We start from the raw sequence: 19767 nt of genomic DNA on the forward strand, positions 1-19767 counted from the left end.
GTTACTCTTAATTAGAGTATTTAAATTTATTTATTCTTTCTCCTTTTCCAAATGAATGCATTTGTCTTCCTCTTCTTCAACCCTCCTCCTAAGAAGGTGTAGTTCTAGAAATAAATATTGGGTTTGTAGTAGTGGCTTTTAAATCCACTAGGTCATCTAGGTCTATAACGTTAGCCACATATGGTCCCTATCTAGGACTAAAAAATTCACCCATATTTTCCCTAAATACACAACTACAACTCTTTTCATTCAAAAAAATTGGTCTACAAGGCACATCCCCCATAGGAAACACCTTTTTATCTTGATAAGCTCTCTCCTCTTGAAAAGGAGTGGTAAAAGGCTCTCCTAGTAGCATAGCATCTTCTGATTCAAAACTTTTGGAGGATGATTCCCTTTCTACCATAGGGTGGTAAAGTGATTGGAATATCACACTACCTCTAGGAATCCACATAGGATTAGAATTAACTTTTTTTTTTTTTGGTTCTTTCTACCCCTAGAGGTAATTTAGTGTACAATGGTATTTGTGAGTGGTACTTTGTAAAAGCACGTCTATTTTTCTTCCTATCATCCATTGGTTAAGATTTCCTAAAATATTTATAGCACTAGGCTAAAAAACCTTAGACTTGAGTTTCCAACCTATAGAGGGAAATAATTTTTTTAAATGACTTTTGAGACTTAAATTTTTTGGAAAGCTTTCAACAAAAGAAGCTAACACAAAAGGTCAAACTAAGAAACCTTCAATACTATACATCAATTAATAGAAACCTTACTCTATAGAAAAGGTATTGGTATATATCACAATATATTTCACATATATCCCAAGAAAAGTTACCATTTTATTGGAGTTCTTTTTGGTAAGGAACATATTAGGTAGATTTAAACCCAATACCAAGAAGCATAAGATAGGGACAAGCCTAATGATCAGCTAAATCTTATATTTAGTAGGGTTAAATCTTAGTTATGGACCAACATCAATAGAGTCCCTAGGACTCCCGTCACTTTAGGATCTACAAGGACAAGGTGGGAAAACTTAAAGGATTGATATGACAAATTTTATGATATTCTTCTCTTCAAGACTATCCCCTATAGTAGAAAATGGTCAATGTTCTTTTGTAATTTTCTTATACACTTCCTGATCATAGTAGCTAACCATAACCAAAAAAGTAAATGAAAATAAGTAATGGCCAATAGTTTTAGTTCTTCATTACATAAAATGGTAAATTTATTTTGATTTATGTGTTTATTTTGTAACTATATAAACCATCAACTTGTAAGTAAAATTAATTGATTGGTAACTTATCTATTGTTATATAGATTCAAAATCAAAAAACTTAGACCTATTCAATTGACTTGCAATTAAATTTGTCAATTGTGGACTCTAAATATCATTCTTATCATATCCTTCTTGTATACCCAAAACCCTTACCACTTACTAAAACAAAATACATAGTTTTTTGAACTAAAATCAATCAATCAAAGATATACAACTTATCTGAATTGTATTTGGTGGCACTCAAAATTGCATCCCGTTTTGAGTGCCTATTCCAAATTTTGAGTTACTTCGAGCCCCTATAAATGCTTTTCATGCTTGTGTAGCCGGATGTGGAAATAAAGCCTAAATGGTGTTTTATGTTTCTAACACCCTTCATTTAGCCTGCACATATGTTTCATAATGTTAAACTGATATCCTGAGCCATTCAGCAAAGTTCCTTTTTGAGTGGTTCTCAGTTCTGCATTTCCTGCCTGAGTGTCAAATAATGACACAGAGCCATGTTTGCATTTGAATATCTTTTACTCGGTTATGTTTCATGGTTCACCACTTTGAGGATATTTAGTATGCATATCAGAGAACCTATGTTTCAAGTTTCAAGATATTTTGAATCTGTTTGACTAGGTTTTGAACCCCTCAAAGTTGGTCAGTTATCCCTGTTGCGAATTTGTATTTTGTTCATAATTCTGAGTAGCCCTATTTGACAAGCGATAACTTTTGACAAGTTGACCCAAGTGAGAAAATTATTTTTTCATCATATTCTAGGGGTCAAATAATTTGTACGTTCCAGTTTTGAGCTTACGCCGAATTCGTTTGATCAGTTTTCAAACATGATTCCATTTGCAATTTTTAAAGTTTCACCAATAGTCAGAGATGCAGATTGATCGAGAGCCCTGTTCGAGGCATCATAACTTTAAACCTATGACTGGTAGGATCAAATGGTTTGTTTCCCTATGTGCTACTCTAAAAATACTAAAAGTGTGTCATTTTTCAGAACTTGACGAATCTGTCTTCACACTTTTCCAGCGTCATTCCATTTGCAAAAAACATTACCTTACTGATGTTCATTGTCCTGCAATTCCAAGTAGCTAACTTCAGACCTTCACCAAATGTGCCCCGTGATTCGTCATGTGCCCAACTCATAGAAGTACATTCCCCTCATAAAAAAGTACAAATGCCCCAATTTTTGTCATCTCAGGTGCCAGTTTGCCCAGTTTTCAAGGCTCAAACCAAACACAATTTCCATCTTTTTGACATGTTATCCTACAGGTAGTTTTAAGTTGGCAACTTCGAAGGTCGATATCTTTTGACCTTGATATCGTCATGCAATGAGATTTTTCAGGCCTGTAGAGCATGTTAGAGAGATGATATATCCAGAGTTTCAGAGCTCTATCAGATGTTTAAATCAATTTTTAAAGGCAGGCAACAGGCATCCTGACAGAGATTTCACAGTGGTGCGGAAATGGTTTAAAATAAGTTTTAAAGATTGTTTCAGTGGTCAAATTTGATTTCAAATGTTTTAAGATGGTTGATGGATCAGTTTACATATCAATTATTCAGAAATAAAAATTTTCTTAGCCGGACCTGCTTTCGGCGTCTGACTGATTCCATTAGACTGAAAAAAATATGTGCAATAAAGATTTGCTAAAAATGGGGGATAAGCACATAGTGACATCAAATGAGAGGCTCTCACAAATGGAATATCTCATTGCACTAAAAAAAAAACATGGAGTGCGTGCCAATGAAGGTGAAGATAGAAAGACGAGAAAATAATCATGTGAAGAAGATATAAGAGAAATGGAGTTCAGATTATTCGTAAGAAAAAATAGTTATCCAAAGTTGAAGCAAATGCGAATAGAGTAAAAATCTCAAGCAAGAAATCTGTCAGCGATAGATTTTCTTGTTATCACAACATCAATGAGCAGACATGACCCCTGCTGCAGCATTGGAAGCATACAGGGAGGGGACGAACTCATCATATGGCCCGCATCCATGAATGGGCATTCAACGTATTGCAAGGCACCTCATGTCAAAATATGGCTCACGTCCAAGGGGGTTTGGCACCCAGTGGAAGAGTAGATATAGAACAACTATGCAACATATGGAAAAAGAAAGACTCATGTCCAGTAAGGAGGCAATTAGAAGTAGAACTCCACGTATGAGAAGGCAGCTCACGATAAGAGCAGAATCCATACAGGGAGCAGGGCATGATTTCATCAAATGGCTACAGCTTCATTGTATAAGGAGGACGTCCATAATGCAACGGCAAGAAGAAGGTAGAGTCCAAAAGTTTGCAGGGAGCAGATCACGGCCTCAGCAAGAAGTTCCACGCCCAATAACCGTAGCTCTACGTCAAGAAGAGGGGGAGTGTCCATATGCCCAAATTTGCAGGGGCGAGCCATTTGGAGAAATGTAAAACACAGTCTAGCACATGAACCAGGCGCTTAATCCCATATGCACGGGATGATATGTTCTATTGTGTTTTAAAATGAAGGATGCACAAAACATAACTGTCTTAAGACTGATGTCTTATATGACGCTAGGTCCGTGGAGGGCCCTATCTGACTAGCAGTCAAGGTCAACAAAATTTTGACCCCATTGTATGATCAGGGATTGTGGTTTGGAGTTGTGCGATGGCACGATAATGTCGTATGATCTAGGGTCGAATCTTGGTGATGTGCGATGGTCCAATAATTTCATGAAATCATAAATGAAAAATAAAAGGTCCCCGATCCTACGACTTAGTCATAAGATCGGGGCAAAATTTTTGATGCTCCGCCTAGTTCCGCCTAGTCGTGTGATCGGAGGCTCCAGAATGAAGAAACCCAGTGTTATGAGTTTGCCTTGTCGTAAGGCCAGAGGAGGTCAAAATTGAGCCTGAGATGCTACAAAAAGTCTAGGTGGGCCCTGCCCAAATGATGGTCGAATAAAAGGTTGACATGTGGACTTGAAAATTGGAGATATAAAGGGAAGAATAATAAAATGATTTAAAATCAAATCCCATTTGTCTCCAACGCTCAGAATTTCAAATTGAAAAGATTGGATTTATTTTTAATGATTTATATACTTTGACTATATAGGCATTTTAAATTTTTCAATTTAATTGTTCTGTTTAGCTTGGGGGCCAAATTTTCAGAATGCTCTCAGGGGGGTAGTTTTTATCGAAAATATGGAGTGTAATATACCATTGGAACCAGGAAAGAGCAAACTTTCCATTTCTATAGTCAGAATTTGCACAGGTATCAGCAGGAACCAGCTATAGGAGTTTTTTTGATTTCAGGATCTTTATGGTGAAATGTGGAAATTAAATGTTGCAGATTAAATTGCACCCTGATATAGAGATTTTTTATCATACTTAACTTCTCTAGCAAGTTCCAATTTGATTAGATGGTTTCTAAATGCAGTTGGAGCAGTTATGGTTTTTGATAGAAATGCAAGTTGATTTTGCCGGCAGATGCAACTTGACATGTTGAGATCAGATTTCTTGGACCCTCAGTACAGATATTTTGGGATCATTAATGGTTTTTCAAGGGTAGGTAGATAGAGGACGTTCAGTTTTAGCGACTCCATTTGTGAAGATTTCTTAGTGGGACAGATGTCAAACTCAACTTGCATTTCCTAAGATCTCCTCTCCTATATATCTCCTTCTTCTACTCTTTGTACGAGTTCCAATTTTTTGAAGATTTTGGGTGTATTGAGAGACCACAAGTCTGGTTCCAATCTCCTGGGTTTTTCTTACAGTTGTGATACCATTTTCTCAATCTAATTCTATTATGATCAGCAGCATACTGTATTCCTTTTGAGGCATTTTGTATTACACAGTCACTCCTCTGTGTATTTTCTGAATTTTTGTATGCAGATGATGTATTATTTTCAATGAAATTAATGCAAAGAGTTTAACCTTATTAGTTTCATTCTGATTCTCATCTCTTGCTTCTATTATTTGCAATGTTTTGTGCTTAAGGACCAAGGTCTTGAACTCAGTTGCAATCTTTTAAGGTTGTATACTAGAATAGATTTGCAGTTGGAACAAAGGTCCAAGTAAATGCTTGTTTATGCTGATAGGGTTGTTGGTTTCATTAGGAGGATATCATCATAAGTACGAGAGTTGTTATGAAAACTGATGTCTATTTGCAAGTCAAATAGATAGATCATATGCCTGAATATGTGAGCATGTTTTAGGTATCCATCTGTATGTTGAAGATTTAGTTGATGCCCAATGGATAAGGGACTAGCTAGCTTGAAGGATACATGTCCTTTGTTGTTGCATACCTGGTTATGCTGAGAAACCAAATCAAAATGAATATCAATTTCCCATTTTATATTTTGAAGAACTAGAATTGTAGGTCATGGCTTATTTGTGGTTTCTTTCTTTGGTTATAATTAGCTACTGTAATCAGGAGATTTACCAACAAATTGAAGAAGAATATTGACCATATCTGTTGTAGAGGGTAGTCTTGCAGTGAAGTATCAAGATAAATTAGACAAATCCCTTAGGTTTTCCCACCTTGGCTTAGCAGAGCCTAAAGTGAAGTGAGTCTGGTTGACTCTGTTAATTGGTCCAAAACTGAGATTTAGCCTTGCTGATTATAGGATTTAGCTCATCCTTAGGCTTGTCCTTGGTCTTTGTTCTTGGTATTAGGCTTAAATCTACCTGGTATGTTCATTACCAAAAAGAACTCCAACAAAATGGCGACTCTACTAGGGAGCTTGTTGAAAGATTACTGTCAAATTTTTTAACAAAGTGTCAAGGCTCCTATGTTGTCTTTCTTCTTCTGTTCTTAATTCATTTTTCCCATTTTTGGATGGCGACTCAAGTCAAGGTTTTGCAACTAGTGCTAGAAGGTTTTAAAAAAAGGGGACACAATCAATGGCTGAAAAGAGGAAGAATACACGTGCCTTTATGAAGAATCATCCTGAGATACCTTTGTCAGCTGGGTTATCCCATGAGGTAAATAGAAATCAGAATAAGAAGAGATTTGATAGTTCTACATGGGTTCCTAGAAGTAATCTGTCACCCCAATCATTATGTCATCCTATTGAAGAAAGGGAGTTTTCTTCTAACAGTACTGAATCAAAAGGGGTTGCACTCTTGGGAGAAACTTTCTCAGCCCCAACTAAAAATTTTCAAGATAAAGGTATGTCCCCTATTGTCAATTTTCCATATAGATCAAACATAGCAAATGAGATGGAACACATTTGGGGTTATAGAGAAAACATGGAGAGGGGTTTTAAACCTAGACAAGAGCCATATGTAGCAAATCTTATGGATTTTGACCTAGTTGACTCTGAGACTGCTACTACAGATCATGAAGAATTGATCTGATAGCTTGCCCTCCTCAGAAAGAAAGTTGCAGATGAGGAAACTAGGCATATGCATCTAGAAAAGGAGAAAGAGAAAATTATTGTGAATATATTATTGAAAGAGATAACTTGCTTAGGAGAATGGCTTCATTGCAGGAACAAAATATAAAGTTGGAGGAGAGATCTTCTAGTTTACACTCTGATATCTTTGGAGATATGGGTGCTTTAAGAACTGATATTCAAAGACAAGAACAATTGCTCAAAGAAAAGCAGGACCCTGTTGTCACACAAGTTCAACCTTACAAGCCTTTAGAGATTGCAGTTGAGGAGCCCCAAAGGAGAGATTTGGACAAAGGAAAACAAAAGGCAATTGGAGTAAAAATCAATGAGCCACAGCCCCCTAGTAAGTCTACTCCTTGTTTCATGACAAAGCTGGATTTAGAGCTGGAAAAATCAAAAAAGGATAAGGAAGACTTGGCTAAGGAACTAGAGAAGGTGGAAAATGAAGCCCAAGCTACAGAGGCTAAGATAAAAATCATGTTTATCAAGTCTAACTCTGCTCTAACAGTTCAATCTAGTCAATATCCACTTGTTTTACCTCCTGCTCCTAGTGTTGGTACTCTTACAGTAGGTCAAAGTGCCCCACTCTTTTCCCCTTTTACAACTCCTATTGTTACTAGTCAGTTTCCCCTTCTCCATATTCCCCATCAAACTCAAGCCCCTTTTCAAAATCAAGCTATTGAAGCAAGTTCCTCAGCTATCCCAGTTCTCCAAAAAAAACCAATTTATATGGAAAGATATAAGCAGATGTCCTTTATTGGTATTCCTGGTTTTCCTCATCCTATACCAAATGAGCTCAGGGATAAAGTTACAAAATTTGCTGGAAATAATTTTGTCACTAGTGAAGAACATCTTAGAAAATTCATTGATATGCTAAGTGATTATGAGGTGGAACATGAAGATATAGTGATGAAACTTTTTGTTCACTCGCTAATTGAGGATGCCAGAGACTGGTTCAGAAGACTGCCTGATGATAGTATCAACTCGTGGAGCGATCTTGAGACCCTATTTAAATAAAAATATGGTGATAGGACAAATGCTAGTTTTATGTTGAATGATTTCAACATATCAAGAAGAGCCCCAATGAATCAGCCTTTGATTTCAATGTCAGATTCCAAAAAGGTATGTACAAACTTTTTCAAGTAATGAGATTGAATGAAGATGTGTGTCTTACTACTTATTTTAATGCCCTTGATAGTAAGATGGCCTATGTCCTTAGAGATAAGGAACCTAAAACATTAAGAGATGCATTCACAATGGCTATCAATATTGAGAATAATAGAAGGGTAGCAGGAAAGCTTGGAAAAAGGGATGACCCCAAGTTATTCAATCCTAGGGGAAAGAGAGATAATGTAAAACCTGTTTTAGGAAAGAAATCTAAAGATGACGAAATGGGACAGGTTTTGAGCTTGTTAAAACAATTAAATGTCCCATCTCCCTTAGCTAACAAACCAAATATCCCAGAGAGGGCTCCTTTTAATAATAATTTTAATAGGCAGCCTAGAATGCAAAATTATCCCTACACTACTCAATGGAAAGATGAAAAGCCAATTCCTAATCCTGCACAAGGGAACATAGGTAAAGGGACACCAGATCCTCTACAAAGAAATTCAGTAAATATGAATGATGACATCCCTTGGTGTCATGTTTGTCAATCACCACACTCTCCATATTTTTGTGTTGTTGCTCAGTCTTTTTGTGATGATCAACAACAATTGCAAAATAATGATGACATAAAAAATAAGGATCAAGAAGATATCACTTGCAATATGATTCACCTTTGTGACAGTGATGGAGAATCGAATGTCAATGAGCCTAACCATGATATTACAAATCAAAGAATGGTGTATCACACACATCACCAACAAGTCTTTTCTGACAATGAAGACCAAAATAAAAATGTTACATGTGACACTTTAACTCCTACTGATCACATTATCTTGAAGAAGCCTTCCATTCAAGAAATTGATAGAATTACTTCGGAGCTAGTGGCACAAGTCCAGAGCACTTACAATTTGAGAAAAAGGGTTGTAGAAGGTATCCCTCCTAAATCATCTGGCATCTTCATCAAGGAAAATATAGAAAAGGTTGCTCATGACAATAAGAAGATTCTCCCTGAGGTCCCAAAGATTAAAGAAAACAAAAGTAAGAAATGGGAACCAAAGAAGAGGGTCCATTTTCAAAATGAAGAGCTTGGTAAGATAAACAAATTGGAAAGGGAAGCAAGTTCTGATCTTGTGAAGCAAAAGGTTTCATCTACTATTCAAACGGCTTCCCCTTTAGATGTCAATGTGAAAAATACTACCTATGATCCAATTGATATGGGTTCAATGCTGTCACAGATCACTATTAAGGTCCCCTTAGCAGAAATGTTTAAGATAGAGGAACATAAAAGAAAGGCTTTGTCTTGGTTGGGAGGAATACAAGATAATGAAGTAATTACACAAGCACTAGCCAACACACTATTGATCCTAGAGATTAATAAAGAGAAGGAAGAGATTGGGGTCATGTCTCAGATACTCCAAATGTATTTAGACAATTCATCAATAGCATATTTGCAGGATATTGATCCTTTTTTCTTAAGCCTGATCATAAAGGGCTGAACTTTAAAAAATTGCATGATTGACTCAGGAGCTTCAACTAATATAATGCCTTTCAAGGTTATGCAAGCCCTTGGTCTTGGAGTTGATACTAGACAAGGCAAGTGTAGAGCAATGGATGCTAGAGAAGTACCTATCATAGGAACTATTAATGATTTACCTTTTAGACTTGCTGCACATCTTGATGAGGAGCTAACTATGTCAGTTTTGGTAGTGGATATTCCCCCCCACTATGGGATGTTGCTTTCAAGAAACTGGAGTGTTGCAATGGGAGGAAGTATGCAGTGTGATCTATCATATGCCACCTTCAAGATAAAGGACAAGGCCATCAAGGTCAATAGAGAACCTAGAGTGACTCATATCTTTGAGGAGAGTATTGATAATGATGCAACTTGTTTCATAGACACAGATGTAAATACATTCAAAGGTGAACTAACTATTCAAGAAGTGGAAAAATTTCCTCCTTTAATTGGGCAAGAGGTCACATATTGTTTGGACTCTCCAAATCTTTGGAGTATGTATTTTGATGGAGCAAGTTCGAAGGAGGGATTAGGGGCTGGAATTGTTTTTGTTTCTCCTGACAAGAATACATTCAGGTATTCTTTTTCTCTAAATTTTACATGCACCAATAACATTACAGAGTATGAGGCCCTATTGCTAGGATTGAAGGTTGCAGCACATCATGGAATTAAGAAAATATATGTCATTGGTGATTCTGAATTAATTATTTCCCAAGTAAAGAATGTTTATGTGTCCAAAAATAAAAGACTAAAGCAGTATAGAAATGTTTTTTGGGACATGATTGAGTCTTTTGATGCCTTTGGGATAATGTGGAAAGATAGAAATAGCAATAAGATGGCAGACCTTTTGGCAAATGTGGCTATAAAACTTGATGACATATCATTTGCCGGTGTGTCCACCATAGAAGTACAAAACAGGCCTTCAATTCCAGACAATGTCCATAGTTGGCAAGTTTTTGAGGATGACAAAGATATTCTAAATTTTCTACTCAATGAAGATAAATATCATGGATAGGAACTTGATTGCAGTGCATGGGTAGAAATAGCTGATGGAAAAGAAACAATTTTTGGACAAGAGATTCTGCAATTGAAAAATAACAAGGTACAAAAGGGATTGGTTGTGTTGGAAAGTGCTTTTGATAATCAAGATAGGATAATTTCAAATGCAAATGGTGACAAGCCACAAGAGTTAGAAGAGATTAACTTGGGTACAATTCATTCCCCAAAAAGGGTGTACATTGGAAAAACTTTAAACCCTGATATTAGGAGATCTTTGATTAATCTATTAAGAAGATTTAGACATGTGTTTGCATGTTCCTATGATGACCTCAAAGATTATAGGCAAGATTTGTTCCAACATGTCGTACCACTTAAAGAAGATGTGAAACCTTTTAGGTAGAAGCAAAGACCTGTGAACCCCACTTTGTCCCCAAAGATGCAGGAGGAATTATTAAAACTCAGAGATGGGGGAATAATTAAATCAATTAGGCATTCTTCTTGGGTGTCTAATCTTGTACCTGTTAGGAAAAATAATGGTGACATTAGGCTTTGTGTTGATTTTAGGAATCTAAACATTGCATCCTTAAAAGATAATTATGGACTACCCAATATGGAGGCTATGCTCCAACAGGTCACTGGTTTAGAGTTGATGTCCATGATGGATGGCTTTTCAGGTTATAACCAGGTCTTGGTTGATGAAAAAGAGCAATTTAAGACAGCCTTCACCACCCCTTGGGGAACCTATGTATATGTGAGAATGCCTTTTGGTCTCATAAATACAGGGGCAACTTTTCAAAGAGCTATGGATGTAGCTTTCAAAGATTACATTGACAAATTTATGGTAGTTTATCAAGATGATTTGACTGCATATTCAAAGAAAGTTGAGGATCATTGTAGACATCTTGAGAATATTTTTCTCAAAGCCTTAGACTATGGAGTATCTTTGAATCCGAGGAAGTGTACTTTTGGGGTCACAGAAGGAAAACTGTTTGGCCATATAGTTTCAAAAGAGGGGGTTAAGATTGATCCTGAAAGGGTAGCAACAATTGACAAGGTCCAAAAACCAAAAAATGTTAAAGGCATACAGTCTTTCTTTGGATAGGTCAATTTTCTAAGGAGATTTGTGACTAATTTTTCTGAAGTTAGTAGACCAATCTCAAAAATGCTCAAGAAAGGTGCTATAATAAATTGGGAAGGTGAACCTTCTTTTTCCTTTCAAGAAATAAAAAATGCTATTAAGAATGCCCCAGTACTTAGGACCCCTGATTATGGAAAGCCTATGCATATCTTTTCTTTTGCATATTTTCATACTATTGCAGTAGTTCTACTTCAGAAGAATGAAAATGGACATGAACAACCTATAGTATTTTTCAGTAAGTCCCTACAGCTTGTAGAACTGAAATATGATATCAGTGAGAAACAAGCATATGCTCTAGTTAAAGCTGTTAAGGCTTTTAGATGTTATCTTGTAGGGGCTATTGTTATTGCTTTTGTACCAAGTGCAGCAGTAAAGGATATTTTCTCTCAGCAAGAGGTATCTGGAAGAAGGTGTAGATGGATTAACATAATTTAAGAATTCAATATAGATATCCAAATTACTAAGCTAGTAAGAGGTCACAGATTAGCTAAGCTCATGGCACAAGAAAATTTAGATGCTAATCAAATCAATGCTCAAGATCAGGGTGTTAGCCTTAGTACATGTGACATAAAATATTGTGATTGGTACAAAGATATAATATATTTCCTGCAACACATGCAGTCACCACCCCATTTAATAGAGAATGAAAAAAGAACTATAAAATTGCATTCAGTTAGATACATTATTGAGAATGGTGTCTTATGGTGGAGAAATTTTGAAGGTATATTACTAAAGTGCATTGATCAGCATAATTCTAAAAAAATATTAAAAGAGATGCATTCTGGTGTATGTGGAGGACATTATATGGCAAAGACTATAGCCCATAAGGTTATGAGGGCAGGTTTTTGGTGGCCTAATCTGTTTAGAGATGCTCAAGTTTTGGTGAGAAAGTGTGACTCTTGTCAAAGATTTGTAGGAAAGCTAAAAATTTTAGGTAATACTCCCTTAAAATCAGTGGAGGTTCAAGTACCTTTTCAGCAATGGGGTATGGATTTTATAGGTGAGATCTCTCCCAAATCTAGTAGTGGTTTTTCCTGGATACTAGTTGCCATTGATTACTTCACAAAGTGGGTAGAGGCTATCCCCACAAGAAATGCAACAAGTCAAGTAGTGAATAATTTCCTACTGAATAATGTTATTTCAAGATTTGGATGCCCTAAAAGAATTGTGACTGATAATGCTATGTGCTTTAGGTCTAATGAATTCATTAAATTCTCTGAAAAATATGGCATTACCAAGTCAGCTTCTTTACCTTATCATCCACAAGGGAATGGAAAAGCAGAATCTACCAATAAGAGTTTATTGAAAATCATTAAGAGGACTTTGGATGACAACAAGAAGGCTTGGGATTCAAAGTTGCAATTTGCTATTTGGGCTGATAGAGTGACAGTCAAGAAGGCAATTGGTGTATCACCTTTTGACCTTGTATATGGGATTCAGACCAGAATGCCTCAAAATAATATGATAGGTTTGTATCACTTTATTCAAGTCTATGATGATGAGATTGTTGATGACATGCATCAGCGAATTGATGAATTGGTTGGATTAGTAGAAACAAGGAAAGATGCCTCTGCAAGAAATATGAAATTACAGCTACAAACAAAACATTTATATGACAAAAGGATAGTGATTAGGAAGTTTCAACCTAAGATCTTGTTCTAATGTGGAATGCTAGAATTGAAGATAAAGGAAAACATGGTAAGTTTGACCCAATCTAGCTTGGTCCTTATTTGATCAAAAACACATGGGGAGAGGATTCATATATTATCAAAGATTTATCAGACAATATTCTTGAATTGCCATTTCATGGACAGTTCTTGAAAAGGTATTTTTCTTGAAAAATACTAATTTTCTCCATGAACAATAGTTTTAGGTTGATCTTTGCCTTTGTACACTTGTATATTCTGTAAATACTCTTGTTTTTTTTTATGTTGTGTTTTGTCCCTGTGCCCTCTGAAGAAGTTGTCAAGTTCAATTTTATTTGTGGTCTACTCTACCAGAGATCTGAATCCTTTCCATGCTCGCAAGGGGTATGCATCCCCAAACAGAGCCATTGGTGGCACTCAAAATTGCATCCCGTTTTGAGTGCCTATTCCAAATTTTGAGTTACTTCGAGCCCCTATAAATGCTTTTCATGCTTGTGTACCCGAATGTGGAAATAAAGCCTAAATGGTGTTTTATGTTTCTAACACCCTTCATTTAGCCTACACATATCTTTCGTAATGTTAAACTGATATCCTGAGCCATTCAACAAAGTTCCTTTTTGAGTGGTTCTCAGTTTCGCATTTCCTGCCTGAGTGTCAAACAACGACACAGAGCCATGTTTGCATTTGAATATCTTTTACTCAGTTATGTTTCATGGTTCGCCACTTTGAGGATATTTAGTATGCATATCAGAGGACCTATGTTTCAAGTTTCAAGATATTTCAAATTTTTTTGACTAGGTTTTGAACACCTCAAAGTTGGTCAGTTACCCCTATTGCAAATTTGTATTTTGTTCATAATTCTAAGTAGCCCTATTTAACAAGCAATAAATTTTGACTAGTTGACCCAAGTGAGAAAATTACTTTTGCATCATATTTTAGGGGTCAAAGACTTTCTACGTTCCAATTTTGAGCTTATGAAGAATGCGTTTGATAAGTTTTCAAACGTGATTCCATTTGCAATTTTTAAAGTTTCACTAGTAGTTAGAGATGCAGATTGATCGAGAGCCCTGTTTGAGGCATCATAACTTTAAACCTATCACTGGTAGGATCAAATGGTTTGTTTCCCTATGTTCTACTTTGAAAATACTACAAGTGTGTCATTTTTCAAAACTTGATGAATCTGTCTTCACACTTTTCCAGCATCATTCCATTTGCAAAAAACATTACCTTACTGATGTTCACTATCCTGCAATTCCAAGTAGCTAACTTCAGACCTTCGCCGAATGCGCCCCGCCATTCGTCATGTACCCAACTCATAGAAGTACATTCCCCTCATAAAAAAGTACAAATGCCCCAATTTTTGTCATCTCAGGTGCCAGTTTGCCCAGTTTTCAAAGCTCAAACCAAACACAATTTCCATCTTTTTGACATGTTATCCTGCAGGTAGTTTTAAGTTGGCAACTTTGGAGGTCGATATCTTTTGACCTCGATATCTTCATGCAATGATATTTTGCAGGCCTGTAGAGCATGTTAGAGATATGATATATCCAGAGTTTCAGAGCTCTATCAGATGTTTAAATCAATTTTTAAAGGCAGGCAATAGGCATCTTGACAGAGATTTCACAGTGGTGCAGAAATGGTTTAAAATAAGTTTTAATGATTGTTTCAGTGGTCAAATTTGATTTCAAACGTTTTGAGATGGTTGATGGATCAGTTTGCATATCAATTATTTGGAAATAAAAATTTTCCTAATTGGACCTACTTTCGAGGTCCGACTGATTCTATTAGACTGAGTAAAATATGTGCAGTAAAGATTTTCTTAAAAAGGGGGATAAGCACATAGCGACATCAAATGGGAGGCTCTCATAGATGGAATATCTCATTGCACTGAAAGAAAAACATGGAGTGTGTGCCAATGAAGGTGAAGATAGAAAGACAAGAAAATAATCATGTGAAGAAGATATAAGAGAAATGGAGTTCAGATTATTCGTAGGACAAAATAGTTATCCAAAGTTGAAGCAAATGTGAATAGAGTAAAAATCTCAAGCAAGAAATTTGTCAGCGATAGATTTTCTTGTTATCACAACATCAATGAGCAGACATGACCCCTACCGTAGCATTGGAAGCATACAGGGAGGGGACAAACTCATCATATGGCCCACATCCATGAATGGGCAGTCAACGTATTGCAAGGCACCTCATGTCAAAATATGGCACACGTCCAAAGGGGTTTGGCACCTAGTGGAAGAGCAGATATAGAACAACTATACAACATATGGAAAAACAAAGACTCACGTCCAGTAAGGAGGCAATTAGAAGTAGAACTCCACATATGAGAAGGCAACTCACGATAAGAGCAGAATGCATACAGGGAGCAGGGCACGATTTCATCAAATGGCTACAGCTTCATTGTATAAGGAGGATGTCCACAATGGAATGGTAGGAAGAAGACAGAGTCCACGAGTTTGCAGGGAGTAGATCATAGCCTCAGTAGGAAGTTCCACACCCAATAACTGTAGCTCTACGTGAAGAGGAGGGGGAGGGTCCATATGCCCAAATCTGCAGGGGCAAGCCATTTGGAGGCATGTAAAAAATAGTCTAGCGCATGAACCAAGTGCTTAATCCCATATGCACAGGATAATATGTTATATTGTGTTCTAAAACAAAGGGTGCGCAAATTCTAAGTGTCTTAAGACTTATGTCTTATATGACACTAGGTCTGTGGAGGGCCCTATCTAACCAGTGGTCAGGGTCAACAAAATTTTGACCCCATCGTATGATTGGGGGTTGTGGTTTGGAGTCGTGCGACGGCATGACAATGTCATTTGATCAGGGGTCCAATCTTGGTGATGTCTAATGGTCCAAAAATTTCGTGAAATCGTAAATGAAAAATAAAAGGTCCCCAATCCTACGACTTAGTCGTAAGATTGCGGCAAAATTTTTGATGTCTCGCGATGCTCCGCCTAGTTGTGTGATCAGAGGCTCCAGAATGAAGAAACTCGATGTTATGGGTTTGCCTTGTCATAAGGCCAGAGGAGGTCAAAATTGAACCTGAGATGCTACGAAAAGACTAGGTGGGCCCTGCCCAGATGATGGTTGAATAAAAGGTTGCCATGTGCACTTGAAAATTGGAGATATAAAGGGAAGAATAATAAAATGATTTAAAATCAAATCCCATTTGTCTCCAACGCTCAAATTTTCAAATTGAAAAGATTGGATTTATTTTTAATGATTTATATACTTTGACTATATAGGCATTTTAAATTTTTCAATTTAATTGTTCTATTCAGCTTGGGGGGCGAGATTTTCAGAATGCTCTTAAGGGGGCAGTTTTTATCAAAAATATGGGTGTAATATACTGTTGGAACTGGGAAAGAGCGAAATTTCCATTTCTATAGTCAAAATTTGCATAGGTATCAGCAGGAACCAGCTACAATAGTTTTTGTGATTTCAAGATCTTCATGGTGAAATGTGAAAATTAAATGTTGCAGATGAAATTGCAACTTGATATAGAGATTTTTTATCATACTTAACTTCTCCAACAAGTTCCAAGTTAATTAGATGGTTTCTAAATGCAGTTGGAGCAGTTATGGTTTTTGATAGAAATGCAAGTTGATTTTGTCGGCAGATGCAACTTGACATGTTGAGATCAGATTTCTTGGACCCTCAGTACAGATATGTTGGGATCATTAATGGTTTTTCAAGGGCAGGTAGATAGAGGAAGTTCAATTTTAGCAACTCCATTTGTGAAGATTTCTCAGTGGGACAGATGTCAAACTCAGCTTGCATTTCTTGAGATCTCCTCTCCTATATATCTCCTTCTTCTACTCTTTGTACGGGTTCCAATTTTTTGAATATTTTGGGTGTATTGAGAGACCACAAGTCTGGTTCCAATCTCCTGGGTTTTTCTTATAGTTGTGATACCATTTTCTCAGTCTGATTCTATTATGATCAGCAGCATACTATATTCCTTTTGAGGCATTTTGTATTACACAGTCACTCCTTTGTGTATTTTCTGAATTTTTGTATGCAGATGATGTATTATTTTCAATGAAATTAATGCAAAGAGTTTAACCTTATTAGTTTCATTCTGATTCTCATCTCCTGCTTCTATTATTTGCAATGTTCTGTGCTTAAGGACCAAGGTCTTGAACTCAGTTGCAATCTTTTAAGGTTGTATATCAGAATAGATTTGTTGTTGGAACAAAGGTCTAATTAAATGCTTGTTTATGCTGATAGGGTTGCTGGTTTCATTAGGAGGATGTCATCATAAGTACGAGAGTTGTTATGAAGACTGATGTCTATTTGCAAGTCAAATAGATAGATCATATTCCTGAATATGTGAGCATGTTTTAGGTATCCATCTGTATGTTGAAGATTTAGTTGATGCCCAATGGATAAGGGACTGGTCAGCTTAAAGGATACATGTCCTTTGTTGTTGCATACCTGGTTATGCTGAGAAACCAAATCAAAATGAATATCAATTTCCCATTTTATATTTTGAAGAACTAGAATTGTAGGTCATGGCTTATTTGTGGTTGCTTTCCTTGGTTATAATTAGCTACTGTAATCAAGAGATTTACCAGCAAATTGAAGAAGAATATTGACCATATTTGCTGTAGAGGGTAGTCTTGCAGTGAAGTATCAAGATAAATCAGACAAATCCCTTAGGCTTGCCTGCCTTGGCTTAGCAGAGCCTAAAGTGAAGTGAGTCTGGTTGACTCTATTAATTGGTCTAGAACTAAGATTTAACCTTGTTGATTATAGGATTTAGCTCATCCTTAGGCTTGTCCATAGTCTTTGTTCTTGGTATCAGGTTTAAATCTACCTGGTATGTTCATTACCAGAAAGAACTCCAACAGTATTAAAAAGAAAGACCATTTCTCATTTCAATCTTAAGATCACAAATATGAAAGGAAAGAGAAAAAATTTAGTTATATAGATATGAAAAATTTGCCTTTGTATTATTTTCTTTGAAAATAAACACAATAGTGGTATAGACTCAAAATATAACTCAAAACTTGGCAATTTGATCATTCATATTCATTGTTCTTTCAAATTCACAAGCCTGAATACATTCATACTATCACAAAAACTAGATGGACTATAAAATGACATAAGACTAAAATTATATAGACTTTCAACCTCAATTCCACATCATAGAAATCCTTATATATGATCACAACAAGCTACAAATGGGAGAAGGATACAAAAGGTGGCAAGACATACCCAAAAAGTTATACAAGGCATTCCTCAATATTTGATCCAAAAGAGGAAGTAGTTGAAAAAGTTAGCAGGTGAAAATTTATGTCATGTCTCCCCTTTTTCTTCTACTATCTTCAACTTCTTTAACTTTCTTATAAAGTTTCAAAATTAAAATATCTGCAAGAGATTTGTACTTAAGATATTACTTATTATATCTGATCCTATCCAAATCTTGCATTGCCTTTAAACCAAAACTTTTCTTAGCTACTCCCTACTATAAAAGCCTTTATTTCTCCTATTTATTCCCATAAATATATCACTTGCTTGGTGGGCCACTCTATAATTGTTTAACCTCTTCTAGGTCCTCAGTGGCTTTAGTCCACCTCACATCTGTGATAGCTTTAGAGTCAACTAAAAATTTTGATCAATTCCAATTCTACTCTAAATAAGGATTCACTAATTTATTAAAAGGGGCATCATCATTGTCTTTGAAAATTTCCAATATGGCCTCTTGAGTAAAAATGGAACCAAAGGAATTAGACCATTCCTACCAATCCCTCACTATATTTGTAGTATACAAAATTGGTAGTATGTAGGTATGAACTCCCTGAGATAAAACTTTCAACTTCCCTTGTATCAATTGCAATTTCCTAGTGAAGAAGCCAATTATTTCTTTAACTAATTTTAATCCCTCCTTCACTATAATTATATTATTAGGAAAATATGGCTTTCTAGCCACCAATAAAATAAGCCTCTCTAAGAATTGAGTATATGGGCCCCACAAATTGAATGTGGGTGATAGCCATGAAAGTGCCTCATTATAAAATTTCTCAGCACTTTGTAAATCAAGATAAAAACTATGATCCTATTGTGATATACTCTTTAGATTTTCAACCCCATGGCTCATCATACTCTTAAGGATAGATATCCTTACCTTATCTTGTTGCTAAGTTGGTGGAGTAACAATACTCATCCTTTTAGGCTCAGTTGTATCCTTTGCATCCTACTCACCCCCTATATAGTCAACTCTAATGTGACCTTAGATGGTTTTTCTTGAACACTCTATTCCCTACCTTATTCTTCAATGGAAACCTACTCAACATTGGATAGTTGTTCTCTGAGAGATGCAACTTCAACCTTTAGCACCTAGATCCTAGCCTCAAGCTCTTTAATCTTTTATTTATAAACATGGTTCTTCCTGAGCTCATCCTCATAGAGCTTCCTTAGATCAATGTAATCATGGATAGACTTGGTTAGTATTTTTTCTATTTCCTCTACCTTTGCCTCATTCATGAATGAGAAATGTTTTTTAAGGCCTTGGAATTTTTTTCCTAGAGGTTCCTTCTAAGGTCCATATAATCATATTACCCTACTTTGTGCTTTGCACATCCATTAGCTTGGGCTTGTTTGATGAGGGAGCTATGCTCCACACTACTAGAGACTTAGCGTCAATATTAAAATTGTTTCCTCTCTGCAAACCACTAGCTCCATATGCCTCATATGAAATGGCACTCTCTTTTCTTCT

Source organism: Cupressus sempervirens, chromosome 7 (genome assembly GCF_028749045.1).
Source record: "Cupressus sempervirens isolate cs-2001-9-10 chromosome 7, ASM2874904v1, whole genome shotgun sequence".
NCBI classification, from domain to species: Eukaryota; Viridiplantae; Streptophyta; class Pinopsida; order Cupressales; family Cupressaceae; genus Cupressus; species Cupressus sempervirens.